The following is a 17,661-nucleotide window of genomic DNA, read 5'->3' on the forward strand; positions in this document are numbered from 1 at the left end:
TCAACTGATTCTTTCCTTCTTCTTTTGTCTTCCCAACCAGGTACACAATTAATACTACCAATGTAACTTGAAAGTTTGAGCATGAATGCAAAAGAGAAGATCTGCAGATGTTTTTTTATACATGGACTGTTGTATTAAATGTCATGTAGTGTATAATAGTTTACATTTTGTTTGGATACTGAAGGTAGCTTACACGCCTAGTAGATGTCAATGTAGGGTGATTGAATGTTAGTTGTGTATGTATGATGTTAGGTAAAAAATATTCCCAATACAGTAGGTTGTATCCCAGACTCGGTTTAATTGTGTAACATATCGTTTAATACATGCCAAGCATGAAATTATCCATTACTAGCTAAGTTCATCTCCTTTTGATAAATTGCTTTGTTATAATTATTGATGAGCCACACCTTTAGAACAAAGAACATAAGTTTACGGTCTCAACCTCATGGAGGTCGAGCCCAGGTCGAAACAGACCAAGCAGGCCCGCATCGGATAAACAGTGGCCCAGGTCTGGCCCATCTCGCATGAGCTGGATTTGGGCCCATAATGTTCGATCAGTTGTCCGTGCGCGTAGCCCCATTTTCCGATTCTGTAAAAGCATTTTGAATCCTGCTATAAATAACCTGCAAGCATGCAATCGACTAGGACTATCTTTGTTTTCAGTTAGTAAAGACAAACGCGACAAGAAACGTAGTTGCTATAGGATATCCTTTTAAAATAAGGACGAGATGAGCCTCGCCAAATAAAAACGCACAAGCTGTAGGGCCCTCGTTAAATGTATATATCGAAGCATTCAGTTTCCAAGGCAGGTCGTTTAGAAATCTCACGACCCTCCCGGAATAATAACGCGATAGTCTCTTTTAAGCGCGCATTTAATAATCTTATCTCCCTAAACTCGGGTGCACATTTATGTGACCCAAATCCAAATCTCGACGGAGTCTAAATATGTCTCTAGTCACGGGTATATTGATTGTGACGTGGCCCGAGATGCATTTTCACGACGTTGTAAATTCCTTTTAATAACAAAGGGAGACGAGCCTCGACAAACAAGAAATGTAGAAGCTGCGGGGCCCTCTAGATGTATATATATTAAAATACTTAGAATTCGGGATAGGCCGTTTAGCAAATTTTACGGTTTTCCCCAAAATAACAATACGTTAGTTGTTTTAGGCGCGTCTTAATAATTTATTTTTCTTAATTCGGGTGCACATCTACGTGACCCAAATCCAAATCTCAACCAAGTCGAGATATGTCAATAACCACGGGTGCATTGATGTAACGTGGTTCGAGATATATTTTCACGACGTTGCAATTTCTCGTAAAAGATAATAATAAAAGCGGTTAAAAGTTAAAATTTGCACATAAGTTCATATTGTATTTAAAATCAGATAAATAAGCCAAATATAACAGTTGAGCGACCGTGCTAGAACCACGGAACTCGGGAATGCCTAACACCTTCTCCCGGGTTAACAGAATTCCTTATCCGGATTTCTGGTACGCAGACTGTAATATGGAGTCATTCTTTTCCTCGATTCGGGATCAAAATTGGTGACTTGGGACACCCTAAATCTCCCAAGTGGCGACTCTGAAATAAACAAACCAATCCCGTTTCGATTGTCCTTTAATTGGAAAAACTCCCTTGTACCCTCCCGGGTATGTAAAAAGGAGGTGTGACAGCTTTGGCGACTCTGCTGGGGAATACGGACCCAGAACCACTGGTTCTGGGTTCAAGAATTCGAGCTTAAAATAACTGTTATAGTTGGCTTTATTTATTATCTGATTTTTACATGATATATGCTTAATTTGCTAAATGATGCTTTTACCGCTTTAATATTATCTGAATTATGTATATAAAACTGCTACGAAACCCTTCTTCTTTCTGAGTCTTCTAAATTTATGGTGTACACGTGCGCGTGGCCCACCTTTCTGTTAGAAGTCATACCAAATAAGACGAAGTTAGGACAAGTAACTAGGCCGGGTAGACTTTCGTGCTCCCGGTACGTTGCCCCCACTTCGGCTCAAACCGTCCGTTTGGGTAAGCCAGGTTTAGAACAATATGCCTCAGGTTTTTTTTACCTAGAATAACTCAGCCATGTACCAGATCCCTAGTAGGAACGTCTATTTGCATCATGTACATCTGACTTTGGAGACTCAACACAGGGGTTGGGTCTGTCTAGGACAGGTGAACCCGAAATAAGAAGACCATCCTGATGCATCCTACTTGTTACCTGTGCATTCATTTGCCTCGAACATGCTTGTTGACCAGCTTAAATGAAATCATGGTGAGAACCGAGGAATAAAATGGATTGTTTTAAAAATTCCAAAAAAAAATAGTTTTAAATCTTGAAATAAAGGTATTTAATAAATAAAAAACTGAAAATGATTTTTAGTGTATATTTTCAAAATGAGTCTTGACTTTATTAAATTAAATTTCAGATACAAAATGAGCACCACACAAAACCCCCCATCCACGAATACAGAAGAGTTTCTATTTCAGCTTCAAATGTGGTGGTATGAATTAGGCGAAGATGGTCAAAAATGGGTCGTCAAGCATTTGGGAAATCTCACGGATATTATGAAAGTTAAACCCCGTGATGATCTGATTGCGGCGTTAGTAACTTTTTGGGACCCTGTTCACAATGTCTTTCGTTTCTCTGACTTCGAGCTTACTCCTACATTAGAGGAGATAGCTGGATATGCTGGTTTTGACGGAAGTCTAAGAAATCAAAGCTTGATCAATTCACAAAGGCTCCCTCGGTACATCGATTCTTCGGTCTTCTGAACATCAGCAGTCAAATCAGGAAAAGCAATGTCATCAATGGATGTTGTTCTTTCAACTTTTTGTATTCAAGGTTCGGAAAGTCAGATGGGTTCGAAATTCATGAGAAAGGCCTTACTAACAAGCAAGACAAAGACGCTTGGCAGATTCACCGTCGCTTTGCCTTCATGGTGGCTTTTCTAGGAATCATGGTCTTCCCAAACAAAGAGCGAACAATTGATATTCGCACCGCGAAAGTTGTGCAAATCCTCACCACCAAAGAAAATCACACCCTTGTCCCCATCATTCTCTCAGACATTTATCGGGCTTTGACTTTATGTAAATCAGGAGCAAAAGTCTTCGAAGGATGCAAAATTTTGTTGCAAATGTGGGTGATTGAACATCTCCAACAACAGCCCAAGATCATACAGTATGGGCCAAACAATGATAATTGCATCGAGAGTTATGAGGAAAGAATAAAAAATTATCAGGCTCCAGAAGGGATAGAAGCATGGGTATCTCATCTAAGGGCTTTAACGGCAAATCAAATTGAATGGACTTTGGGATGGCTCCCGATGAGGGAAGTGATACACATGTCAACCTCAAATAGTTATCTGCTACTATTGGGATTGAGAAGCATCCAGCCGTATGCGCCACTAAGAGTCCTAAGACAACTAGGGAGATATCAAGTAGTTCCTGATGATGAAGATTTGAGTATGCAAGTAATCGAATTACACCCAGAAGCCACTATTCCCGAGGCTCTACTTCAGCAGATGTGGAATGGATGTCGATACTTGAAAAGTGATACTCAAGTCCCAGACACTACAAAGGGTGAGATAAATCCTGGATATGCAAGGTGGTTTGGGAAACGGTCTCGTGTGGATGATGTACCAGAACCTGAGCTAGGAAGGCCAACAAAAAGACCCCATATTCAAAACTTTAATGATAAAATCCAAGAGCGGTTGATCTGGGGAGAAAAGGAAAAAGGGTACAAAGCAACTATCCATGCCCTAAAGGAAAATCTAAGGAACCTCAGTCTGGAGTAAGATTTGCAAGCACAAGAAGCTGAAGGCGAGAAGAAGAGTCTAGCTTGTGAGAATGAAAATCTTCATGCTCGATTTCAGAGAATGAAAAAGGCTTCTGAAATGCCAATGAGGAATTGGAAGGATCAAAAAACCATCGCCAATCTTTTTGAAAGAATGCAAGATTATGATTCCGTTCTTGCTGCAAACGAAAGGGCGTTGAGCAAAGCAAAAGAAAGGATCCAACAATTAAACGAAGAAGCCAGATATAATAAGGAACGCCAAGATAGGCAATCCGAGAAAGACAGGGCACAATTCAAGAAGGAAAAAGACCATTGGATACGATTAGAAGACCAACTTCGTGCACAACTAGAAGAGGCAAGAAGGTACAACAGAGAGCATCAACAAGCGGACGTTGACAGAGAAAGAGCGCAGGCGAGATTAGAGCAGGCCAGACTCCGAGCTCTATTAGAGTCAGCCCTAGATCGTGAAGACCGTGTCAGAGATATAGCCACCACTCGCCAGCAGCAATTGCAAAATCAAGGCCAATGTCTCCAAGATTTCAGGGCACAGATCCACGACCTGGCGGTCTACACCTCTCAAAGCTATGTAAATTGCCAAGGAATGGATTATGAAAGGTTTACAGAGCATGCACCCACTTTTGCCCGTCATCTAGCGATGGAGTTGGAAAGGATGTATCGTACGCTGGGAGGTCATCCAGGTCAAGCCCCGCCTTGAGCAAATGATCTAATAATTTACAACACAAGTGGAAAGTGGGGCACGTTGTGAGATGTTAAGAATTGTATCTTTTTATTTTGATTTAAGTGTGTGTATTTCAAGCCATTTTCTTACAAAGTTTTCAAATGTAATGTCTGTTCATCTTTGTATAATGAATAAAAATGTTAGCCTCATGGCAGAACTACGCCTGGTCTGATTCGCGCGAGGACGTGATACGTAGGCAATCCCCATAAGATTCGACCGCTTTTAATAAAGAAAGAAAAGAAAATACAAAATAAAATAAAACACAGGGTTTCCCAAAGTACTTTAAAAAGGGGACAACTGAGCAAGTCGGGATGACGCATGTTGTTTGAAGCAAAGCATGTAGAAACGGTTAACTGCCTAGGAGCATTGCATCCTCTATGTGTTATGATCAAATCTGTTAAGCTCTAACGCTAACAAAGTTTGTTGTTGTCTGAATCCAGACAAGTTAGTTGTTAAAGAACTCTGGCAACACACTCCTATCAAACCAGATCCAAAGGACTGGTAGCAACAAGCATGACTACTTCAGAGAATAGTAATGAGGAAGAAAGGCCGATAAGCCATTTGTTAAAAGAAGTGATGGAAAAAATTGAAAGGATGAGACTAGAGATGAATGCAATGCAGCTAGCCCTAGCCAAAACACAAAAGAGCCCTGAGACACTGGGGCACATGCCGGAATACCCTCACTCCGGCCCTTCAACAAGCCTTCCGAATCCCGGTTATCATCAAGAAAGAAGCCCTCATGATTCCCAAGCTCCACCTCCCCATCAACCTCTCCCAACGCCAAATATTCCCACTTTTGTGGGACCCACATCAGCCCCCTTTCAAAGAACGACCAGTGAGCCATTGTTTCAGGCTCACGATATGCAATACTATCCCCCTGAGCCTACATTCCATGCCCCCGAACCACATGCTTACAATCCACACTTGGAGGTACCGGCAGAGATTGAAAAGCCGGTTAAAGCCCCTGAACAGGATGAGGTATTGAGAAAGTTCAAAAGCCTGGAGCAGTCCTTCAGGAACCTGCACGGTTTGGGCAACCAGGTCAGCGTAGCATACAAAGATCTGTGCCCTTTCCAAGACGTCCAACTCCCGGCTGGATTCAAGATGCCTAAGTTTGATTTATATGAAGGGCACGGTGATCCCATGGCACATTTGCGGGGATTCTGTAGCAAAATGAGAGGGGCAGGCGGCAAGGACGAGCTGCTAATAGCTTATTTCAGTCAAAGTCTGAGCGGATCTGCACTAGAATGGTATACCAGGCAGGATTCCAGTAGATGGTACACTTGGGATGATCTGGCGCAGGCTTTCGCGGGTCATTTCCAATACAATCTCGAGATAGTTCCTGACCGTCTCACATTATTGAGAACTGGGAAGAAACCCGGGGAAAGTTTTCGTGAGTTCAGGTTCCGCTGGAGAGAGCAAGCAGCTAGAGTCGATCCTCCCATGAGAGAGGGAGAGATGGTGGACTATTTCTTACAAACACTGGATCCAACCTACTTTGGTCACTTGGTGACAACGGTTGGAAAATCCTTCAACGAGGTGGTGAAGATAGGGGTCATGATAGAAGAAGGTCTGAGGTCTGACAAAATCCTGAACTACTCGGCACTCAAGGCAACGACCCAGGCTATTCAGAATGGCACGGGAGGTGCGCTGAGAAGAAAGAAAGAAGAAGTTGCCACGATCGAGACAGGCAGTTGGTCTGGGTCTGGTAGGCCACATTACAACCAACCCCGACCTCACAGGACAAATTACCCATACAACCCACCACATCACTACTATCCACCCCAAGAACCGCATTTCACCGTCCATCAAGCCCAGACATACGCCCAACCTCCGGTTCGCCCACAATGGCGTGCGCCGGCTCCCCACAACACATACCCAACTCCACATAATACCTACCCACCACCACAAAATACCTACCCTCCGCCCAGAGCATACAGGAACCCTCCAGGGACAGGTTTTCGAGGGAGTCAAGCAGCTAAAAATGATAGGCTACAGAAACATAGAGCCTTTACTGAGCTGGGAGAGTCCTATACCGCAGTATTCCACAAATTGAGACGGTTGGGTTTGGTAAGTCCTGTCGAACCCCGAGAGCAAAACCCCCTGCCTCAAAATGTGAACAGGACGATAAGCTATGAATATTGCTCAGGGATGCTGGGACATGAAACTGAAAAATGTTGGAGGCTGAAGCAGGCGATACAAGACCTCATTGACACAAACAAAATTAAGGTCCAGACACCAGAGGCTCCTAACATCAATCAGAACCCACTGCCAGCGCACCACGAGACGCATATGATCGAGTTGGTGTATGAGGGAGGAGAGTTGAGAAAGCCCTCACAAACAGTGATGATGATCCAGGCCGCTCCGAAAGAAGGATCAACCAGTGGAGGAGTGGGGGTACAGTCATAGGGAGAAGGCGTCAAGCCAGTAGTAATATTGGGAAAGAGCCCGTCCGCCAAGACAAGCAAACCTGAGCCAAACCAGTTGGGGACTAAGCCCACACCCGCCGTTGTGCTGAAGGGGGTATACAGAGATCTGGTTACCATAAAGCCCGTAGTCCAGCTGCCAATGATTGATAGCAAGGCTGTGCCTTGGAAATACGAGAAGACAGTAGTGATGTACAAAGGAAAACCGGTGGAGGAAGTTAGTTGCGAAGCGCAAGGGTTGACTCGATCAAGTCGGTGTTTTGCTCCGGTGGAGTTAAGAAGAACCAACCCAACTGCAACCAAGAAACCTATATCTGAAGAAGAGGCTGAGGAGTTCCTGAGAAAGATGAAGGTACAGGACTACTCCGTGGTCGAACAGCTGAGGAAAACACCGGCCCAGATCTCGCTGCTGTCATTACTTATCCATTCTGAGGAGCATCGTCAGGCCCTGATGAAGATATTGAACGAAGCTCATGTGCCCCACGAGATTTCTGTAAACCACCTGGAAACCATTGCAAACAAGATTTTTGAGGTGAGTAGGGTAACATTCTCAGACGATGATCTGCCGGTGGAAGGTACGGAGCATAATAAAGCTCTCTACCTAACGGTCAAATATGAAAACTCGGTAGTTACTCGGGTATTGGTGGATAACGGTTCAAGTTCCAATATCTGCCCATTATCCACTTTGAACCAGTTAAAGATCGACCACGGAAAGATCCGCAAGAATAGCATCTGTGTCCGTGGATTTGACGGAAACGGAACAGCCACTGTAGGGGATGTTGTACTTGAATTGACCATCGGTCCAGTCCTGTTCACCATGGAGTTCCAGGTTCTAGACGCCACAGTATCTTATAACTTTCTGTTAGGACGACCGTGGATTCATGCAGCCAAAGCAGTGCCCTCCACCCTCCATCAGATGGTGAAGTTCAAGTGGGAAAGACAAGAGGTCGTGCTATACGGAAAGGACACGGCGTGCACCATGGGTGGCGCCATTGTACCTTTCATAGAGACCGATAATGACAAAGGTCCCTGGGTCTACCAGATCTTCGATACAGTGTGGGCAAACAAAATTTCTGAAGGAGAAATCATCCCGCACCCTAGGGTAGCTGCCGCGACAGTCATGATGGTTTTGGAAATGCTGGGTAACGGATTCGTGCCGGGAAAGGGCCTGGGAATCGAGCTTCAGGGGATTGTCCAACCTGTTTCCCTGCCTAAAAATCTGGAAACTTTCGGATTGGGGTTCAAACCAACCGCAGCAGATGTAAAGCAAGCGCGGAAAATGAAGAAGAAAGTCTGGTATCTTCCCAAACCCGTGCCACGTCTCTCAAGATCTTTTGTTAGAGCAAGCGCCAAAGGGCCACCGGTCCCAAAGATTCTAGGACCATTGATTGGTATGGATGGGGACCTGTATCAGAGTTTTGAGAGGCTATTCGCTGATGTCAGTATGGTAGAAGCTGGAGAAGGTTCCAGCAGAGCAGAGATACAGTTTGTGGGGCCTGAGGCCAAAACCAACAATTGGACAGTTACTCCTCTTCCTGTCCGAGGGGAGTCTTGGTAGTAGGCTTTGATTTATGTTTTGTTTGTTTTGTTTTGTTCGGATTATTCCAGGGTGTAATCCAAATTTTACTTTTGTTTTGTAAAAGTGTGAACCCTTTTATCCCGCAAGTTTAATAAAGTTCTCTTCTTTTGTCCCATTTTAATTTTGTTTTGTTCTTTTTCTTTCTGAACAGTTCTCTTTTTACTGGTTCTAATGACATGGCATGCACAGCAGATCTTCGACCTAGTCTAATAAATCAATCTGAATCTGACTCGATGATGCAAGAGGTCGTTTGCGACGATAAATTTGAATATGACGAAGATAAGGCCTTCGAAGAGATAAACCGAGAACTATGCCAATTTGAAGAAAAACCCAAACCTAACCTAAATGACACTGAGGCTGTGAATCTAGGAGACGCTGATAGTGTCCGAGAAACCAAGATCAGCATCCATATTGAGCCGAGTGTCAGGGAAGAATTGATCAAAACCCTCATGGAATTCAAAGATGTTTTTGCATGGTCATATGACGATATGCCGGGATTAGGCACCAATTTAGTGGTTCACAAATTGCCCACTGACCCGACATACCCTCCTGTCAAGCAAAAGTTAAGGAAATTTAAAACAGAAATGAGTGTAAAGATCAAAGAAGAGGTGATTAAACAGTTGCAGGCGAAGGTCATTCGGGTCACTCGATATCCCGAGTGGTTGGCCAATGTGGTACCAGTTCCAAAGAAGGATGGAAAAATCAGGGTGTGCGTCGACTACCGCAATCTCAACAAAGCAAGTCCCAAGGACAATTTTCCATTGCCCAACATCCATATCTTGATCGATAATTGCACTGGGCGCGAGATCGGATCCTTTGTGGATTGCTATGCGGGATATCATCAGATCCTAATGGACGAGGAGGATGCGGAAAAGACAGCATTTATTACGCCATGGGGAACTTACTGCTATCGGGTAATGCCGTTCGGATTGAAGAACGCCGGGGCAACGTACATGCGAGCAATGACTGCTGTGTTTCACGACATGATACACAAAGAAATTGAGGTGTACGTAGATGATGTGATCATAAAGTCTTGGCGTTAGGAAGACCATGTAGCAGACCTAAAGAGATTCTTCCAAAGACTCCGAAGGTATGATATCAAGCTTAACCCGGCCAAATGCGCATTCGGGGTTCCGTCAGGAAAGCTGTTAGGATTCATCGTCAGTCGACGGGGGATTGAGTTAGACCCATCCAAAATCGAATCCATCCGAGATTTGCCACCGCCAAAGAACAAAACAGAGGTAATGAGTTTGCTGGGTAGACTCAATTACATCAGCAGGTTCATCGCTCAACTCACAGCAACTTGTGAGCCCATATTTCGGCTGCTGAGAAAGGATGCTGCGGTAGGTTGGACGGCAGAGTGTCAGGAGGCTTTCGACCAAATCAAAGGGTATCTGTCTAATCCACCCGTATTGGTCCCGCCTAAGCCCGGGAAGCCCCTAATTCTTTACCTGACGGTCTTGGAAAATTCATTTGATTGTGTGCTGGGGCAACATGATGACACAGGAAGGAAGGAGCAGGCCATCTACTACCTTAGCAAGAAATTCACAGTATACGAGGTCAAGTACACTCAACTCGAGAAAACATGCTGCGCCCTAACTTGGGTAGCTCAGAAGTTGAAACACTACCTGTCATCGTATACTACTTATCTCATATCCCGTTTGGACCCATTGAAATATATCTTTCAGAAACCTATGCCCACATGGAGGTTGGCAAAATGGCAAATTCTGCTCACAGAGTTCGATATCGTCTATGTGACGAGGACAGCCATGAAAGCCCAGGCGCTGGCCGACCATTTGGCAGAGAATCCAGTTGATGAAAAATACGAGCCTTTAAGAACGTATTTTACCGACGAAGAGGTAATGCTCACAAATGAGCTGGAGTTACCCGAGGAACCGGGTTGGAAGCTTTTCTTCGATGGAGCTGCAAACGCGAAAGGGGTTGGAATAGGAGCAGTACTCATTTCTGAAACGCCATTACCCTGTTACGGCTCAACTACGCTTCTATTGCACCAACAATATGGCCGAATATGAAGCTTGCATTTTGGGTCTGTGATTGGCTGCGGACATGGATGTCCAAGACGTCTTGGTCTTGGGAGACTCGGACCTCTTGATACATCAGATTCAGGGTGAATGGGAAACGCGGGATCTGAAACTCATACCATATCGACAATGCTTGCATGATCTGAGCAAGCGATTTCGATCGGTGAAGTTCAAACATATCCCGAGAGTTCATAATGAGGTTGATGATGCCTTGGCCACCTTAGCATCAATGTTGCACCACCCTGACAAAATGTATGTTGATCCTCTGCACATCCAGGTCCGTGATCAGCACGCTTATTGCAACGCCGTAGAAGAGGAACCAGATGGCGAGCCCTGGTTTCATGATATCAAGGAATACCTCAGAATGGGGATATATCCGGAACAGGCCACTGGAGACCAAAAAAGAGCCCTTCGGCGTTTGTCAAATGGTTTCTTCCTCAGCGCAGGAGCTTTGTACAAAAGAACCCCGGATTTGGGATTGTTGAGATGTATAGATGCCGGTCAAGCCACGACGGTTATGGCAGAGGTACATGCTGGAGTTTGCGGGCCACATATGAGCCGATATGTATTGGCAAGGAAGATACTCAGGGCAGGGTATTATTGTCTCACCATGGAACATGACTGTATCACTTTCGTGAGGAAATGCCATCAGTGTCAGATACATGGAGATCTGATTCATTCTTCGCCAATAGAGTTACATACGATGTCAGCACCCTGGCCGTTTGTGGTATGGGGCATAGATGTCATTGGACCTATCGAGCCAGCAGCATCCAACGGTCATAGGTTCATTCTGGTAACCATTGACTACTTCACCAAACGGGTTGAGGCTAAAATCTTCAAGTCGGTAACTAAAAAGGCAGTGGTGGATTTTGTGCACTCCCATATAATCTGCAGATTTGGGATCCCAAAAGTGATCATCACGGATAACGGTGTGAATCTTAATAGCAGCCTGATGAGAGAGGTATGCCAACAATTCAAGATTACACACCGCAATTCCACCCCATATCGTCCCAAGGCAAATGGAGCGGTCGAAGCAGCCAATAAGAACATCAAGAAGATACTGCGAAAGATGGTGGAAGGATCTAGACAATGGCACGAGAGATTACTCTTTGCTTTGTTGGGTTACCGCACTACCGTCCGGACTTCCGTAGGTGCAACTCCTTATTTGTTGGTGTACGAAACTGAGGCTGTTATACCAGCGGAGGTCGAAATTCCATCCCTCCGGATTGTCGCTGAAGCCGAAATTGATGATGCTGAATGGGTCAAAGCTCGACTAGAACAGTTGAGGTTGATAGACGAGAAAAGATTGGCAGCAGTGTGCCATGGTCAGCTGTATCAGAAGAGAATGGCGAGAACATATAATAAGAAGGTACGCCCCAGGAAGTTTGAAGTAGGGCAGCAGGTATTGAAGAAGATCTTCCTACATCAGGTCGAGGCAAAATGCAAGTTCGCCCCAAATTGGCAAGGGCCTTATATCGTGACCAGAGTATTGTCCAATGGAGCTCTGTGTTTGACGGATATTGAGGGAAGATGTGTTGGCATGGCTATCAATTCGGATGCAGTCAAGAGATATTATGCGTAATTTCTTTGATTATGGCAATTATGGGTTCGTTTGTTTGTACTTGGTACTTATTGGATAATGAAATGACGGAGGCAATTCTTTCTTCTATCCAAACACTTTTTACCCTTGTTTCCCCCTTTTGAGCCTTAAGTTATTCTTTCATACCCCTCTTTTGGAATCACTAACGGAAAAGATATGAAAAGAGAAAGAAGAAGAAAAGAAATTTTGAAGAAAAAAAAAAGAAAAAAGAAAAAAAAGAAGAAGAAGATAAAAATCACAAACTGTGGGAACTACGTTTGACCTGATTCCTCAAAAAGGATACGTAGGCGCCTCACGGCTCGGTCATAGTGTGCATAATATCCATAAGTATGCATAATAGGCATAGTGTGCATAACACATATAGCTCAACATAGTGTAAAAATAAAAAACCCCAAGCAAGAAAACTGGGGCAGAGGTTATGTTTTAAGGTTCCAACAAAAGTTTGATTCCAAAAGTTGTAGCGTATCACCCATCAAGTTATTTTATTTTGATAGCCTTTCTTTTAGCCCCACACCGAAACCGACATCGACGTCCAAAAGACCTCCCGATCAATATCCAAGAGGTGCCAAGTCAGGCAAATAAAGCCGAGAGTAATACACTGATCCCATGCAAAGAAGAGGAGCGATAAAACGGGAAATGAATTGATATTCCGAAGGAATCTCCAGAAGAGAGGGTCATATCGACAGCACTCCAATCCTCCGTTGAAAAATAAAATGAGAGAGTCTTGGCGGTGAAAACCTTCGCAGGCACCACAAGGCGACGAAAGATGAGGGATATAAAACGAGAGAGTCTTATTGGTGAAAACCTTCACAGGCACCATAAGGCGCCGGGAGCTGAGAGAAAAGAGAGAGTCTCATTAGTGAAAACCCCTCGAAAGGCACTATGAGGCGACAAGACAGATCAACAAAAGGATCCACGTTCACAAAGAAATAGACGCCCATTTATCCCCAGCAAGTAAGGTCATCTGGCAAGTTGATTGATACAAATAGACTGGGTCGGAAATCTATGGTGCACGTCATGATCACAAGGACCAGTCATGTTATCCAGATAAGTTTTTCTCTTTTCCTTTTTCCACCAAGTATTGGTTCAGAAAGATTCTCCTCCTTTTCTATCTTTTTCATTTTTCTTTCTAAGAATTCGTTTTGGAAAAGATTTTTCAAAGTTTACTACCAGAGGACGAAGGGGTACGAAAGCAAAATACGAAAAGGGTAGAGAGCCGAGGCAATAAGACAAAAGGCATCGGCTGTGAAACCAAAGGACGAATTGTGTACAAAGAAAGGTGACGTAAAGAGAGCGGAAAATGACTGGTGAAGGACTTGTGGACCAAGTTCCGAAAAGGTTTCCCCGCAGAATGTTGATAAATCCCGGACCCGAATCCGAAGTGGTCAGACGCCACAAGAAAGGGAAATCACTCCGGTGCAAGATATCCCCGGCATGTCCTGATTAAAAGCAGACTCCCACAGCATGTCCTGAAAAGAGAAAGCAGAAAGGGGGATAAAGGGAAAACCACCCCCAGCAAGCAGCGTCGTCCACTAATCAGTTGTTGGAGCATAGAGCAAGGAAAAGAAAAGGGAAAAATCATCTCCCATCGGAAAGGTCACGTTGCCCCACCATGATTAAAACTAACTAAATCCTTTTGTCTGCTGCAGGAAAATAAAGGTTGATGATGGCAGACGGACGCGATAACAGAAAGGCCACCAAAACCGGGGTAGAAAATTTTCTGCCGTGGCCACCCACCTGTATAACGAGAGAAATAATTTCATGTCTTAGTTTAAATAGGCGCCCACCTGTATAACGAGAGGAATAATTTCATGTCTTAGTTTAAATAGGCGCCCACCTGTATAACGAGAGGAATAATTTTCATGTCTTAGTTTAAATAGGCGCCCACCTGTATAACGAGAGGAATAATTTTCATGTCTTAGTTTAAATAGGCGCCCACCTGTATAACGAGAGGAATAATTTTCATGTCTTAGTTTAAATAGACGCCCACCTGTATAACGAGAGGAATAATTTTCATGTCTTAGTTTAAATAGGCGCCCACCTGTATAACGAGAGGAATAATTTTTCATATCTTAGTTTAAATAGGCGCCCACCTGTATAACGAGAGGAATAATTTTCATGTCTTAGTTTAAATAGGCGCCCACCTGTATAACGAGAGGAATAATTTTTCATGTCTTAGTTTAAATAGGCGCCCACCTGTATAACGAGAGGAATAATTTTCATGTCATAGTTTAAATAGGCACCCACCTGTATAACGAGAGGAATAATTTTCATGTCTTAGTTTAAATAGGCGCCCACCTGTATAACGAGAGGAATAATTTTCATGTCTTAGTTTAAATAGGCGCCCACCTGTATAACGAGAGGAATAATTTTCATGTCTTAGTTTAAATAGGCGCCCACCTGTATAACGAGAGGAATAATTTTCATGTCTTAGTTTAAATAGGCGCCCACCTGTATAACGAGAGGAATAATTTTCATGTCTTAGTTTAAATAGACGCCCACCTGTATAACGAGAGGAATAATTTTCATGTCTTAGTTTAAATAGGCGCCCACCTGTATAACGAGAGGAATAATTTTTCATATCTTAGTTTAAATAGGCGCCCACCTGTATAACGAGAGGAATAATTTTCATGTCTTAGTTTAAATAGGCGCCCACCTGTATAACGAGAGGAATAATTTTCATGTCATAGTTTAAATAGGCACCCACCTGTATAACGAGAGGAATAATTTTCATGTCATAGTTTAAATAGGCACCCACCTGTATAACGAGAGGAATAATTTTCATGTCTTAGTTTAAATAGGCGCCCACCTGTATAACGAGAGGAATACATTTCATGTTTTAAGTTTAATATTTCAGATTTTGAGAGCAGTAACCCCACCGGAAGGCCGAAGGTTACAGCAGGAATATCCAGCAGGAAACAACAAAAATCCCCCGCACCGAGAAGCAGAAGGTTGCAAACTCAGGCGCACGAGTCAAAAGGACGCGTTTTGAAAGAAGCGGCTTGTGAACATTAGACCATGCCCAGCACGACAAATCTGATGAAGAAAGCTTTACCACCGAAGGAATCATTGAAAAGCTTAATGAAGAAAGCCATATCCCCAGCGGGCCAAGAAAAATGATGAAAACTGGTACTCAGAAGGGCAAAAGGCCAGTACCATCCCTCAAGTTCACAAAATAAAAGCATCGGAGGAAAACGCAATGCCGACAAGAAAGCAAGGAGACAAGATCAAGTTGAAGATAGAGGAGATCTTATGATCCACAGTCTAGCCTAGCTTTTGTTTTTCCTTTTAGGACAATGTAACAAGGAGATCGGTAAGCGGTAACATCCTACAGCAGCATGTAAGCAGCACACAACAGCGGCAAACACTACAGTCACACGGTAGTCCCAGCTACCAAAATTTCTCGAACTACATTGACCTGATTCCTGTTCAGCCCAGGATATGTAGGAAACCCCTGAAGCAAAGGTTCGGTCAAATCTTTTTCAAAAAATGCTTCACACGGAGTACTCGGACGAGCAAAAATCGCCCGCTTTATCTTTGCGCGAAAACCCTTCGTGTCTTCGGGAAAAGAGGGGCAGCTGTAAGCACGTGATTTTTGCTTCGCGGACAATCACTCCAAAAAGAAATAAAAATAATGGCAAATGGCCTCGCTATACAATTTTTCAATTTTTGCGTGACACGTGTTGACAGTAATTTTGTTGGTTCTGTCCATTTTTCGTTTAAAACGAAATACAAAATAGGTATGTCATGTGTAATTAAACCGTTATTCGATCATTAAAAGAAAATCCAAAAAACTATATATGCATCTTTTATTCTAGGTTGGGATTTTAACCTACTTAAATATTTCCATATGTGTGTGATAATTATGTTAAGGTGTTACAATATTGGTTGTTTTAATTTCATTTTTTTAGTTATTTATTTTTATTTTTATTTTTAGTTTTAGTTCATTTAGTTTAAAACTAGAAAACAAAAGAAAGTGTGCTGAAAATCGTTTGGGCCAAGAAATGAAACAAAAATAGGCCCAAGACCAGGACCCCGATCCTGCCCAAACAACAGGCTGCCCGGACACGGTCCAAACGGCGCCGTTTCTGTCCCATCTAAGCTGGGCCATTGATCTCAAACGAATCAACGGCCAGGATCACATCCCCTAGACCCGTCAAATTTAACCCGATCCAATCTCCACCCGGTCTCAACCCACTATCAGCCCCTGAACGACGTCGTCCCCTTTAATGAATAGATCCTGGCCCTTGATCTCACATGATCCGACGGCCAGGATCTAAACTCCTAGATCGTATATAAGCCTTCTATCATACCCCACGCCCCCTATCCGAATCCCCCCCCCTTCACTCGTCTTCTTCACCAAGCGCTGAACCCCCCCGAAACCCTAGCAGCCGCCATGGCCTCCCTTTCACCAGAACCCGGCGGCATGAACGCCGGTGACCACCCCCTTAACACCCCTAAAGCATCTCACCACCCCGAACCTAAATCTGTTACCCCCTAGCCTCGAATCCTCTCCCACCTTCTCGAATCTTCATTTGAAGATTCGAGACAAGACTCGATCTATACCAAACCACCCCAGATTCACACTAGACAGTCCCCTGACCTCCCTCGTGACCAAACAAAGCTTGGTTTGGTCCGAATCTGCCCACAACTCCTAGAATCTCAAATCTGAGAATCCAAACCTTAGAACACAAGAACCTGAGGAATCCGGCCAGTCTTAACAGGAGTTTGAGGTCTAATAGACCTTAATCAAGGTGTTCTCGGTTGAGAACACCCCGATTAAAGTTTGTTCGGCCTCAAATGGTCAAAGCTGAGTCAGACTTGGGTCGGTTTTGTTTAAACATTTTTAGTAAGTTTTTCTTTTCCTTCCTGTTTTTATTCGAGTGCTAATTGAGTTTGTTAGCATGTTCTGTTTTGATTTCTGGTATTTTTCATTCCAATTTCTTCCGTCTTTGTAAGGCCTTTTATTGGGTCGTTGGTTTTCTATGTGTGTTTTGAATGTATTCTGTGACATACATGTTCGATTAGATTAGTCGTCATATAAACAATTTGTATGGCTTCCCAGTATTGTGCAAAGTTAGCTGAAGTTATTTAGGACCCCGTACGTATTGTTTATTTAAGCGATTCGTTATATTTGGCTATAATTAGTATAGTCGACTTGATAAACGTCGCCGATTAGTTTCCTATAGCTGAAGGGTCAAATATTCTAATTCATACAACTTCACGTAAATAAATGAACCCATTGTTGTTAATTGATTGTCTGACATTGTTTGAGAGTAGTTTGTAACTGCATTCTAAAACAATTAGAAGAACCAGGCCAGGGCAGTCTTGAATTTGAACTTTCAAAAGTTCAAAAGGCCTTGATGCTGCAATGGTTTAGGACAGTAATAACCAAGGATTAACAGGGGTAGTCTGGGGTTTGAAAAGAACAGAAAAGTTTAGTTTAAGTAAGCTGACAAGTAGGGTACTGAA

The sequence above is a fragment of the Nicotiana sylvestris genome, chromosome 12 (assembly GCF_000393655.2).
Source record: "Nicotiana sylvestris chromosome 12, ASM39365v2, whole genome shotgun sequence".
NCBI lineage: Eukaryota > Viridiplantae > Streptophyta > Magnoliopsida > Solanales > Solanaceae > Nicotiana > Nicotiana sylvestris.